Source organism: Vombatus ursinus, unplaced genomic scaffold, assembly GCF_900497805.2.
Source record: "Vombatus ursinus unplaced genomic scaffold, bare-nosed wombat genome assembly UNPS02014779.1, whole genome shotgun sequence".
NCBI lineage: Eukaryota > Metazoa > Chordata > Mammalia > Diprotodontia > Vombatidae > Vombatus > Vombatus ursinus.
In genome coordinates this window covers 29,925,892-29,939,808 of record NW_020954557.1, presented here as the reverse complement: position 1 = coordinate 29,939,808, position 13,917 = coordinate 29,925,892, and the positions used below count along the sequence as shown (strand labels likewise).

Sequence of the window (13,917 nt, the reverse complement as noted above, 5' to 3'; positions counted from 1 at the left end):
TGACCCCTTCATCTTCAACTCACCCTGTGCCCTCTATCTATCTATCTATCTATCTATCTATCTATCTATCTATCTATCTATCTATCTATCTATCTATCTATCTATCTGTCTATATATATATATATACATATACTTTTTTCCCCTCCAACTACCTTAATACTGAAAAAGGTCTCATGAGTTACAAATATCATCTTTCCATGTAGGAATATAAATAGTTCAACCTAAATAAGTCTCTGATGATTTCTCTTTCCTGTTTACCTCTTCATGTTCCACTTGAGTTTTGTATTGGAAAGTCAAATTTTCTATTCAGCTCTGGTCTTTTCATCAAGAATGCTTGAAAGTCCTCTATTTCACTGAATGACCATTTTTCCCCAGCTAGATTGTACTCAGTTTTTTTGGGTAGGTGATTCTTGGTTGTAATCCTATCTCCTTTGCCCTCCAGAATATTATATTCCATGCCCTGTGGACCCTTCATGTAGAAGCTTCTAAATCTTGTGTTATCCTGATTGTGTTTCCACAATACTTGAATTGTTTCTTTCTGGCTGCTTGTAATATTTTCTCCTTGACCTGGGAACTCTGGAATTTGGCTACAATGTTCCTAGGAGTTTTCCTTTGGGGATCTCTTTCAGGAGGATATAGGTGAATTCTTTCAATTTCTATTTTGCCCTCTGGTTATAAAATATATGGGCAGTTTTCCTGGATAATTTCTTGACAGAAGATGTCTAGCCTCTTTTTTTGATCATGGCTTTCAGATAGTCCAATCATTTTTAAATTCTCTCTCCTGGATCTGTTTTCCAGGTCAGTTGTTTTTCCAATGAGATATTTCACATTGTTTTCTAATTTTTCGTTCTTTTGGATTTGTTTTACAGTGTCTTGATTTATCATAAAGTCACTAGCTTCCAATTGCTCTATTCTAATTTTTAAGGAAGTATTTTCTTCAGTAATCTTTTGAACTTCCTTTTCCATTTGTCCAATTTTGCTTTTTAGGGCATTCTTCTCCTCCTTGGCTTTTTGGACGTCTTTTGCCATTTGGGTTAGGCTATTTTTTAAGGTGTTATTTTCTTCAGAATTTTTTTGGGTCTCCTTTAGCAAGCTGTTGACTTGTTTTTCATGACTTTCTTGCATCACTCTGAGTTTTTCCTCTACTTCTCTTACTTGCTTCTCAAAATCCCTTTTGAGCTCTTCCAAGGCCTGTGACTGATTCATATTTTTCTTGAAGCTTTGGACGTAGGAGCTTTGACTTTGTTGTCTTCTTCTGTTGGTATGTTTTGATCTTCTTTGTCAACCAAAGTAAGCTAATATAGTCTGACTCTTTTTGCACTGCTTGCTCATGATCCCAACCAATTCCTTGAGTTTTAAACTCTTTTTTAAGATAGGGGTCTGCTTCCAATGTGGAGAATGTATTGTCCCAAGCTTCAGGGGTTTGTACAGCTATTTTCAGAGATAGTTCCAGGGACCTGAAAATTTTCAGTTCTTCCAGGGTGGTATGATAAGGGGTGAGGTGTTTTCTCTCCACTGCCACAACAAGCTCCACCATGCCAGCACTCCTTCTTGCCCCAGAAGGAGGCTCCTCAGAACTGTGACCCACATCCAAGCATGGGCAAAGCAAGAGATTCCTGCCTCAGCTCTGGCAAAGAGATCCCTGCAGTCCCCCTCTGATCAGCCACTCAATTCTCATTCAGTCTGTGGGCTGGAATCTCAGGAGGCAGCAGCTGCCCTGGGGGCAGCTGAGACCTAGCTTCTTCTCTCACTGCAGTCACAGACTTTTCCCACTGACCTTCTAAGTTCTCTTTGGCGTTTGTGGGTTGAGAAGTCTGGAAACCACCACAGCTGCCCGCAATTCAGCCCTCTGAGGCCTGCTCCAGATTTGATGAGGCCTGCGCGCCCACACAGAACTGTGCTCCTCTCCCCATCCTGCGTGATATACCTTTCTGATCAGTCATCCAGGTTTTCTTGGGCTGGAAATTTGTTTTACTCTGTTTTTTGGGGGGTTATGCTGTTTTAGAATTTGTTTAGAGGCATTTTTATAGGTATTTGGAGGGGTTTGGGGGAGAGTTCAAGCAAGTCACTGCTTTCCCTCTGCCATCTTGGCTCCGCCCCTGCAACTCTCATCATTTCTTGTAGCACAATATTATTCCATTACAATCATACACCACAACATGTTGAGCTATTCTCCAATTAATGAGCAGCCTCTCAATTACAAATTCTTAGCACTAAAAGAGGTGCTGTAAATATTTTTATAAATATAGGTGTTTTTCCTTTTTTTAAAAAAAATCTCTTTTGGATACAGACCTTGGAGTGGTATAAATGGATCAAAGTTTATGCATAGATTTTTAGCCCTCTGGGCAAAATTTCAAATTGCTTTCCAGAATGGTTGGGTCAGTTCACCACTCCACCAAGAATGTATTAGTATTCCAATTTTCCCACATCCTCTCCAGCATTCATCAATTTTCTTTTTTGTCATATTAACCATTCTGATAGGCATAAGGTGGTACATCAGAGTTGTCTTAATTTGCATTTCTCTAATCAATAGGGACTTAGAGCATTTTATTTTCATGTGACTGTAGATAGCTCTGGTTTCATCTGAAATTTTACTCTTCATATCCTTTGACTATTTATCAATTGGGGAATGACTTATATTCTTTTAAATTTGACTCATTTCTTAACATATTTAGGAAATGAGGCCTTTATTAGAGATACTTGACATATATATTTTTTCCACCAACTTTCTGCTTTCCTTTTAGCCATGGTTGCATTGGTTTTGTTTATGCAACAATTTTTTTTTTAAATTTACTATAAACAAAATTAGTCATTTTACATCTCATAATGTTATCTCATGTTTCATCATAAAATCTTCCCTTCTCCATGGAACTGACAGGAAAACTATTCCATACTTCCACAATTTACTTATCATATCACTCTTTATGTCTAAATTATATACTCATTTTGGTCCTATTTTGGTATACAATAAAAGTGTTTGGTCTATGCCTAGTTTCTGCCATACTGTTTTCCAGTTTTCCCAGCAGTTTTTTTGTCAAACAGTGAGATCTTGTTTGAAAAGCTTGAGTCTTTGAGTTTACAAACATTAGATTACTATGGACATTTACTACTCTATATAATGTACCTAAATATACTCTACTGATCCACCAGTCTATTTCTTAGCCAGTACCAGAATTTTTGATGATTACTGTTTAATAATATAGTGTGAAATCTGGTACAGCTATATCATTTTCCTACACATTTCCCCCCTTAATTCCCTTGATATAGTTGACCACCTTTTATTCTTCCAGATGAATTACTTATTTTTTTTTCTAGCTTTATTAGTTAGTTTTGGTAGTTTGGTTGCTATGGCATTGAATAAGTAAATGAATTTAGGTAGAATTTTCATTTTTATTATATTGGCTTGGCCCATCCATGAGCAACTGATACTTGTTTTAGTTGTTTTGATCTGCCTTTATGTTTGTGAATAGTCTTTTATAATTGTGTTACCATTCATGGCTTTGTCTCAGCAGGTAGACTCCCAAGTATTTTATATTGTCTACAGTTATTTTAAATGGAATTTCTCTTTCTATGTCTTGCTGCTGGACTTTGTTGTTAGAATATAGAAATGCTGATGATTTGTGTGGGTTATATTATATCCTGCAACTTTGCTAAAGTTATTATTTCTACTATTTTAATTGATTCTCTAGGATTCTCTAAGTATACCAGTATTTGATCTGCAAAGAGTGATAGTTTTGTTTTTTCATTGCCTATTTTAAATTCTTCAGTTTCTTTTTCTTCTCTTGTTGCTATAGCTAACATTTCTAGTATAATATTGAATAATAATGGTAAAAACAAGCATCCTTGCTTCACTCCTATTCTTACTGAGAAGGCTTCAAGTTTATTCTCATTACAGATAATTCTTGCTCTTGGTTTTATATTGATGCTATTTATCAATTTTAAGGAAAGCTTCATTTATTTTATGTTCTCTAGTCTTTTTAAAAGAAATGGGTATTGTATTTTGTTAAAAGCTTTTTCTGCATCTTTTGGGATAATCTTATAATTTCTTTTGGTTTTGTTATTGATATTGTTAATTATACTGATGGTTGCCTTATATTGAACCAGCCCTACATTCCTGGTATAAACCTTCCTTTATCATAGTATATGATATGATCATGGTGATGTATTCTGTAATCTCCTTGTGAATATTTACTTGTTTATTTTTGCATCAATATTAATTAGGGAAATTGGTCTATAGTTTTCTTTCTCTGTTTTTACTCTTCCTGGTTTAGGTATAAGCATCATATTTGTGTCATAAAAATAATTTGCTAGGACTCCCTCTTGGCCTATAATTCCAAGTAATTTATATGGTATTGGAATGAATTGTTCTTCAGTTTGGTAGAATTCACTTTTGAATTTACCTGACCTTCAAGATATTTTCTTAATTCACTAATGGATTGTTCAATATCTTTTTCTAATATGGAGTTATTTAAGTATTCTATTTCTTTTTCTTTTAATATGGGAAATTTATATCTTTGCAAACATTTATCCATTTCACTCAGATTGTCAGATTTGTTGGCATAAAATTGGGCAAAATACCTCCTAATAATTGCTTTAGTTTTTTTTTTCTTTATTGATGGCAAATTCACCATTTTTATTTTTGATACTGGTAATTTGGGTTTCTTCTTTATTTTTTTAAATCAAATTAAATTGGGGCAGCTAGGTGGCACAGTGGATAGAGCACTGGCCCTAGATTCAGGAGGACCTGAATTCAAATCCAGCCTCAGGCACATAACAATTATTAGCTATGTGACTCTGGGCAAGTCATTTAACCCCATTGCCTAGCCAAAAAAAAATTAAATCAAATTTAATAATCTATTTTATTTTTCATAAAACCATCTCCAAATTTTGTTTATTAGTTCATTTTTTTTACTTTCAATTTTAGTAATCTCTATTTTGATTTTCATTATTTATAACATGCTTAATTGGTAATTTTAATTTTGTTCTTTGTCTAGTTTTTAGTTATATGTCAAATTCATTGATCTGTTCTTTCTCTATTTTATTGATAGAAACATTTAGAGATACAAATTTTCCCCTAAGTATTGCTTTAACCACATTCCATAAAATTCTGTATGTTGTCTTATTGTTATCTTATTTTTAATGAAATCATTGACTATTTCCATGACTTATTCTTTGGGCCACTCATTCTTCAGCTTTAGATTTAGTTCCCAATTAATTTTTAGTTCATCTTTCCATGGGTTTTTATTGAATTAAATTTTCATTTAATTATAATGTGAAAAAGATATATTTATTTTATGCATTAAATTTCTGCATTTGATTGTGAAGTGTCTGTCCTAATACATGGTCAGTTTTTTTGGTTGGTATCATGAATCTCTAAGGAAAAAAATAAGTAGATTCCTTTCTATTTCCATTCAATTTTCTCAATAGGTCTATCATATCTAACTTCTCCAAAATTCTATTCACCTCCTTTACTTCTTTCTTGTTTACTTTTTCATTAGATTTATCTACTTCTGATTGTGTAAAGTTGAGGTCCTCCACTAGTATTGTATTATTGTCTATTCTTCCTATAGCTCCTTTAACTTCTTTAAAATCTGGATGCTTGGAGGCAGCTAGGTGGCACAGTAGATAGTATCAGCCTGGAGTCAGGAGGACCTGAGTTCAAATCTGGCCTCAGACATTTGACATTAGCTGTGTGACCCTGGACATCATCAAAAAAATAAAAATCTCAGTGCTATACCATTTGGAGCATATATGTTTAGTATTGATAACATTTTTAGCATGATGTGGTTTCTTACCTTGTCTCTTTTAATTAGATATATTTTTGCTTTTGCTTTGTATGAGATCATGCTTTATTTCTTCTTCAGGTGAAGCATAATAGATTCTGCTCCCACCCCTTACTTTTACTCTGTGGCTGTCTCTGTTTCAAATGTTATCTTGTAAAAAACACACACACACAGATTGTAGGATTCTGTTTTTAAATCCACTTTGCTCCCTCCTTCCATTTTGGGGGTGATTTCCTCCCATTAATATTCAATATTATGATTGCGATTTGTGTTTACCTCTATACTCTATCTTTTTTTTTACTTTCACCATGTCTCTTCTCAACAGTGTCTGCTTCTGAACACCATCTCCCCCAATCTACCTTCTCTTCTATCAGTGCCCTTATTCTCTCATCCTTCTTTCTTCCTTGTTCCCTATAGGGTAAGATAGATTTCTATATTCAAAATTGTGCATATGTTATTACATCTTTGGGTCAATTCCAAGGTGAGTAAGGTTCAAACTTTGCCTGCCATGCCCCCATCTTTCCCTACCCTGTAATAGCTTTTACTTGCAACTTCATATGATATAATTTATCCCTTTCCACCTTTCCCTATACTCTTCTCTCAGTGTAATCCTCTTTCTCATCTGTAATTTTTTTTCAGATATCATCACATCATAGTCAACTTATAGCTATATACTCCTCTAACTGCCCTTATGGTGATTATGTTCTTAAAACTTATCAGCATCACCTTCCTATGTGGAAGTTTAAAAAGTTTAACCTTATTAAATCCCTTGGGTTTTCTTATTCCTATTTATCTTTTTATGTTTCCCTTCAGCCTTGTATTTGAAAGTCAAATTTTTCATTTAGCTCTTTTCTTTTCCTCAGGAATGCTTGAAATTCCTCTATTTCACTGAAGATCCATTTTCCCCCAAAATATTATGCTCAGTTTCAGTTAGGTAATTCTTGATTGTACTCCTAGTTCCTTTTCTTTTCTAGAATGTCATATTCCATGCCATCTTATCCTTTAATGTTGAAGCTGCCAATTCCTATGTAGTCCTGAATATGGCTCCATGATATTTAAATTGTTCCTTTTTGGCTGCTTTCATTATTTTCTCCTTGGCTTTGAAATTTGGTGATAATATTCCTGGAAGTTTTCCTTTTGGTATCTCTTTCAGGAGATGATTAGAGGATTTTTTCAATTTTCATTTTACCCTATGGTTCTAGAGTACTGGGGCAGTTTTCCTTACTAATTACTTGTAATGTGATGTCTAGTCTCTTTTTCAGCCATGACTTTCAGGTAGTCCACTAATTCTTAAATTATTTCTCCTAGATCTATTTTCCAACTGAATTGTTTTTCCTATGTGATATTTCACATTTTCATGTATTTTTTTATCTTTTTTATTTTGTTTTATTGTTTTTTGATGTCTCAGAGTCATTAGCTTTCACTTGCCCAATTTAAAATTTTTAGGAGTTATTTTATTCAATGAGTTTTTGTACATTCTTTTCTATTTGGCCAGCTCTACTTTTTAAGGAATTATTTTCTTCAGTGAATTTTTTTCCCCTCCATTTACATTTGGCCAATTCTGATTTTTTTTTTTTTTTTTTGCTTTTTGGTGAGGCAATCAAGGTTAAGTCACTTGCCCAGGGTCAGACAGCTACTAAGTGTCATGTGTCTGAGGCCAGATTTGAACTTAGGTCCTCCTGACTCCAAGGCCACAGGTCTATCTACTGTGCCACCTAGTTGCTCTTCCAATTCTGTTTTAACAAGTTGTTTTCTCGGTAAACTTTTGTACATCATTTTCATTTATTGTCCTTCCTTTACAATGCTGTTGATTCTTTTTTTAATGATTCTTTTGCACAACTCTCATTTCTTTTCTCAATTTTACTTCTGCTTCTCTGATTTTTAAAAATCTTTTTTGATCTATTCCAGGAGTTTTTTGTTTGTTTATTTATTTGTTTTTTTTCCTGAGACCAATTCACAGTTTTTTTTTTTACTTTGGAACTTCACATATAGTTATTTTGACATTGTTGTCCTATTCTGAGTGTGTGTTTTGATCCTCCTTGTCACATAGTAACTTTCCATGGTCAGGTTCTCCTTTTAGTGTTTGCTCATTTTTTCAAACCTATTTTGTGGTTTTGTTTGTTTTTTGATGTTCATTTGTTTTTGTTTTGTTTTGTGTGTGTGTGTTTTTTTTTTTTTTTGCTTTATATTAGATTTAGGCTCTATTCCTAGGCTGAAATAAGCACTATCACAAGATTGTTGTGCCAGGGACTTAGGGCTTGCTACTAACTGGCACAGGGAATGTAGGCCCTCACTGGTAGCTTCTGATGGGACCAGGATGCTTCACTGTTAGTCTGCCCAAGGTCTGTGGGACCTTGCTGCTGCCTTGTTGGGGCACAGCCTGGTGCTGCTTACCCAGATGCTGCCTTCACTGGACTGTGTTCCTCTTTTATCACACTGAGACTTTTCTGCTTACTTTCTAAGTTTTCATAGGCTGAAAAATTGTTTCACCCCATTCTTTTGTTGGTTATGCTGCTCCAGAATTCCATTTGAGGCTTTTTTTTGGTAGTTGTTAAGAGATGAATTTGAGAGAGTTCAGGTGATTTCCTGCCTTATTCCACCATCTTAGCTCCACTTTAAATAGATATTTTAATGTCTATCTCTGTCTCTGTATATGTACACTTAAATGGAGAGAGACAGAGACAGAGAAACAGAGAGAGAGAGTAAGTTTTCTCTTTGTGTAATAATTTCTGATGCCTGGGCACCAGGTTAGGCTTTCTGTAGGAAATATACCTTACACATAGTTTTTAAGGGAGCCAAGGATTCTATAAGGGGGACATGATGAGGTAGTGACATCTACGCTTAGAGGTGGGAATGGGTTAGCTGGATCTCATCAATGGCACTAGGAATAAAATACCTTATAGGGGCAAGAGCACACTGGCTAGTTTGATGGAAACATAGAATATATAAAGTGAAATAATGTGTGATATGCCTTGGAAGGTAAGCTGGAATCATACTGTGAAAGTTTTTAAATACAAATAGTCTTTGTATTTTATACTATAGGCAAGAAAATGTCACTGGAACTTTTTTGAGATGAAATCATGATGCCATATTTGTGCAATTTGGCACTTATAAAGAGGATGAATTATGTAAAGGGAGGAATTGAATTGATTAATAGATCAATATTCATATATTAATGGTGAATAATGTAGTAGACACTGTGCTAGCACTAGAGATACAAGTACAAAGAATGAACAAATCCATACTCCTCCTAAAACTATTATAAAGCAGCAATCATTGAAACTATTTAGTACTCAGTGAGTCAACAAGTATTTACTAAGTGCTTACCATCTGCCAGGCATTGTGCTAAGTGGTTGGGTGGGGGAAATCAAACACAAGCAGAAGGAAAGATATATCCTAATTGTGGGGAGGGTGTGGTAAAATGGAGATGAAACACAGTGGCAGTGAAGGAGGAAGCTACTTAGCACAAACTCCTGTAGAGATGAGTCAGCAGTGCAGTCTAGGGAGGAATGAGGGCATTTTGGGCCCTGGTTTCCTCCTAAAACTGATATTCCTAGGAGGAACCAGTCAATGAAAAGATGATGTTTTAGGGGTGGAAAGTATTTTTAAGTACTAGTAAAAAAAAAAAAAGAAAAAAAAGAAAAGTAGATCAATGAAAAGATTAGATAAGGGAGAATCAGAAACAATGGAACTCAGCAACCCATTATTCAAGACTTGAAAACATAAATTACCAAGGAATGAAATTCATATTTGAAAAGAAGTGACGTGAAAAAGAGAAAATAATCAGGAAGAAATTAGACTTTTATCACATTACCCTGTATTCCACAATAATTCTACTGCATTCAAAATGAGTACATTACCTAAATATTAAATATTATACAACAAAAGTTTAGAAAAGAAACTGATCAACTTTCACAGTTATTAAGAGATTAATTCTTAACCTAACAAAAGAGTGGCAATTGTAAACATAGACATATACATACACACATACATGTATGTATGCATTATGTATATAATGTTGATTATGTGACATTGAAAAGCTTCTTCTTAAATAAAATTAATGAATCTGAGATAAGAAGGAAATCCATCACCTGGGAAAATTGTTGTATATCAAATATTTCAGATTTAGATTTGGTATCCAAAACATATGTAGAAAATCACAACATATGACAAAAACCATTCTCCAAAAGATATCTTACAAGGATATGAGCAAATGGTTCTCAAACAATGAATTGGAAATTATTAACAACAACATAAAGGATTACTGCAAATTGCTTATAATAAGAGAAATTAAAATCAAAACAATATGGAAGTTTCACTTAATATTAGGTAAATTGGGAAAGATGACAGAAGAGATAAAGAATCAATGCTAGAAGTATTGTGGAATAAGAGGAACAATGAGACTATGTTGTGGGGAATGATGCAAAATAACACAACCATCAAAGTAAGCAATTTGAAATTACACAAGCAAAGTAACTAAAATGCCCCTTTACCTTAATTCATAGATTCCACTGTTAGGCATATATGCCAAGGAGATCAGGGAAACTAAAGACTCCATATATAGTTAAATAATTATAGCAACATACTTTGTGGTAGCAAAGCACTGGAAAGAAGATAAATGTCCATCAATTTAAGAATGGATGGATCATTATTGTGCTCTGTGAAATTATATACATGATGAAGTTAGAAAAGGATGGCCTTTGCAAATGGCCTAATGCAAAATGAAGTAAACAGAACAAAGAAAATCCAATTAATACAACATAAAATTTTAAAATAACACAACATAAAAGAAAATTAATATTTATAGGTACAAAGAATGATCCTGTTTTTAAGAAAAGAGTTGAGAAGACATTTCCTCCAACTCCTTTGTACAGATGTGGAACATTGCATAACATTATAATTGTAATGGTAAATATTTAACAGCTGACTAGGGGAAAAATTACACATGACATTTTTAAGTTTAACCTGTTATTGATATCTTGTCCATCACTATCTTAAGTCTACACAATCAATAAAACAATAAATCAAGATTTGATTTGTAGCTTGCTGATTTCAGAGTTATAAATGTTTACACAGAAAACTTAACAATTGATTCTCAAAAGCCTGTTGCACTGATTCCTACACAACTATGATATAACAATTATAACTATATATTTGTGTGTTTGTATGTATATATGTATGTATGTATGCCTATATCATGTATATATAAATCAAAGGAGATCTGCCTTTTTTCCTAACACAATTGCCTTAATACCAGCTAGGAAGCATAAATATGAATATTTCATTACAGAGCTATTTTAGATTTCCTGGATTTATCCAGTAAATAAATCCTTAATTTTTTAATTAACAAACATGAGAATTTGTTCAATTAGAATTTGTTCAAAATTAATGTTACATGTGTTTATTCATGTCAGAAGCCAGAGATAATATGTACTTTTTTTTAACCTTTAGCTTTTATATTCTATAGAGACCTTTACATTTGAATTATAATTTGTAGAGTCAAATAAAATAATTGTAATGGAGGGGTGTTGAAATTTGGGCTACCGTATTGGGTACTATTATAAGAAATTAATAGGATTAACAATAAGTCCTCAAGAGTAAATGTTGATATTGATGTAACAGTTGTTATGGAGTTAGATAAAAAAAACCACATAATTCTGCATTTAAGATTCCCTATAAATGATTATATGGTACAAAACATAGTGAGCAGCAAGTCAGTGTTGTTTGATGATGTACACTAAAAAATTACTAAATTCTGTTGTGATTTATACTGATTTCAATTTCTACTCAACTACATGAATAGCAACAAAAACTTTAAAATGTAGTCATTTTGTGAGTCATGTTTTGGGCCTACAACAACCAATCGCTACCTATGTTGGAGATTTTTTTTCCCTTGTACTGATTTGATTAAAAATAATACACAGAAATTGTCATGTGAAAATTGTGCATGATCTGAATTCCTCAAGTCTCCTGTTTTGGGTTAGAGCATTCAGAGGAAATATTATGCCACTGGAAACACAGAAACTGGTACTCTCTTGTGTGATTTTTTACTTTCTAATATGATTCCATAATAGTTCTTACTATTACTTATATTTCTTTCTGTTACTTATGGTAATAGCTAATGTTTATATATAGTACATTATGGTTCAAAGAATTTTGCAAAAATTATTTTATTGTCACAGCAACCCTTGGCAGAAGTTCCTATGATTATTCATATCTTACAGATGATGAAACTGAGGCAGATTGAGGCAAGTAGGCCTTGTTGTTGGTATTTTTGGGAATTAGAGAAAGGTGTGAAATTTTTACAGAGACACATTTGTAATATATTCCTTTAGAGTGATTTTTATAATAAAAATATTTTCAACATCTCTGTATGTTTGCTCAAATAGGATGTGATTAAAACAAAGACAACAATGAAATAAGATAGCATTATAGTATTATGAAAATATTTAATTCCTTTGTTGTTTAATAAGCTATTGAAAAACTCACCATTCTAAGAATATAGAGAAGATGAGATCACTTTGGAGTATATTGAGAGAACTATTGAAATTTATTATAAAATAATATTTACAGAATTTCATTTTCAGTTTATGATAAAAATAAATGCAGTACTATGTTCTGTACCATTATTTTTCTGACTATATTCATAATGAGTTCAATTTGAATTATGGATCTCTTTCATCTTTGAAAATGTACCTTGAGGGAAGGGGGCAGAGTCATGATGGAAGAGAGAAGCCAGGAAGTTGCCTCAATTCTCCCCAGTTTCTCTCAGAAACAACATTAATTCGAGCCTCTAAATGGATTCTGGGGAGACAGAACCTACAACAAGATGGAGTGAAACAATTTTCCAGCTTAAGATAACTTAGGTCTAGAGGAAAGGTTTCTCACTTGTGTAAAATGGGAGGATAACCCAGTACAGATGCTGTTCAGGCAATCCAGCGAGAGGCTCTTAGCCATAACAAAGATCGTTAACTGAGGTTTCTCCTTACTGGCTCAAAAGAGCAGTGGCACAGCAGGCCAGTTGTGAAGGCTCCAGCCCCCATGCAAAAAGAAAGTTGCTAGCCCTAGAAATCAGACGACAACAGGTGCAACTAGGCTGGGCCATCTCAGTGTAGTAAGCAAGTTGCCAGCACCTGAGGCCCCAGTCCACAAAGTCAGTGACCAGACCCCTGGACCCCAGCCAAAGAACCTTGGGACAGTGCCTCCAGTGCTCCAGGAGAAGAGGTCAACTTTAAAACCCAGGAAATTTGGCAAACATAATGAGCAAAAAGGAAAAAAAATGATCATAGAAAGTTACTATGGTGACAGGGAAGATCAAAATACAAACTCAGAAGAGGACAACATTGTCATTATACCTACATCCAAAAACTTAAAGGGGAATATGAATTGGTCTCAAGTATAAAAAGTCTTCTTGGAAGAGCTGTAAAAGGATTTTCAGGTCAAATAAGAGAGGTAGAATAAAAATTGGGAAAAGAAATGAGAGAAAGAAATGCAAGAGAGAGTAAACAGCTTGGAAAAAAAAGGACAAAAATTGACTGAGGAAAACAATTCCTCAAAAAATGCAATTGGCCAAATAAGAACAAAAAATCCACTGAACAAAATAACTCCTTAAAAAGTAGAATTGGCCAAATGAAAATAGAGGTACAAAAGCTAAATAAAGAAAATAATTCTTTAAAAATTAGAAATAAAGTGGAAGCTAATGACTGTATGAGATAGCAAAAATCAGTCAAACAAAATCAAAAGAATGAAAACAATAGGAAAAAATGTAAAATACTTCATGTGAAAAAACAATTGACATGGGAAACAGATCCAGGAAAAATAATTGAAGAATTATTGTACTGCCTGAAAACCATGATAAAAGAAAAGAGCCTGGATAGCATCATTTAAGAGATTATCCAGAAAAAGTGCCCTGATATCCCAGAACCAGAGGATAAAATAATCATTTAAAGAATCTATCAATCACCTCTTCTGTGATATCTCAAAATGAAAACTCCAAGGAATATTGTAGTCAAATTCTAGAATTATCAAGTCAAGGAGAAAATACTGCAAGAAGCCAGAAAGAAAGAATTTGAATATCATAGAACCACAACCAGAATTACACAGGATTTAGCAGCTTGTACATCAGAGCATCAGA

General features: G+C 33.6%; 1 pseudogene; it reads left to right on the top strand.

Annotated features, from left to right (window-relative positions):
- Window positions 1-13,917, top strand: part of LOC114045852 — a 75,030-nt pseudogene that overhangs the window by 25,740 nt on the left and 35,373 nt on the right.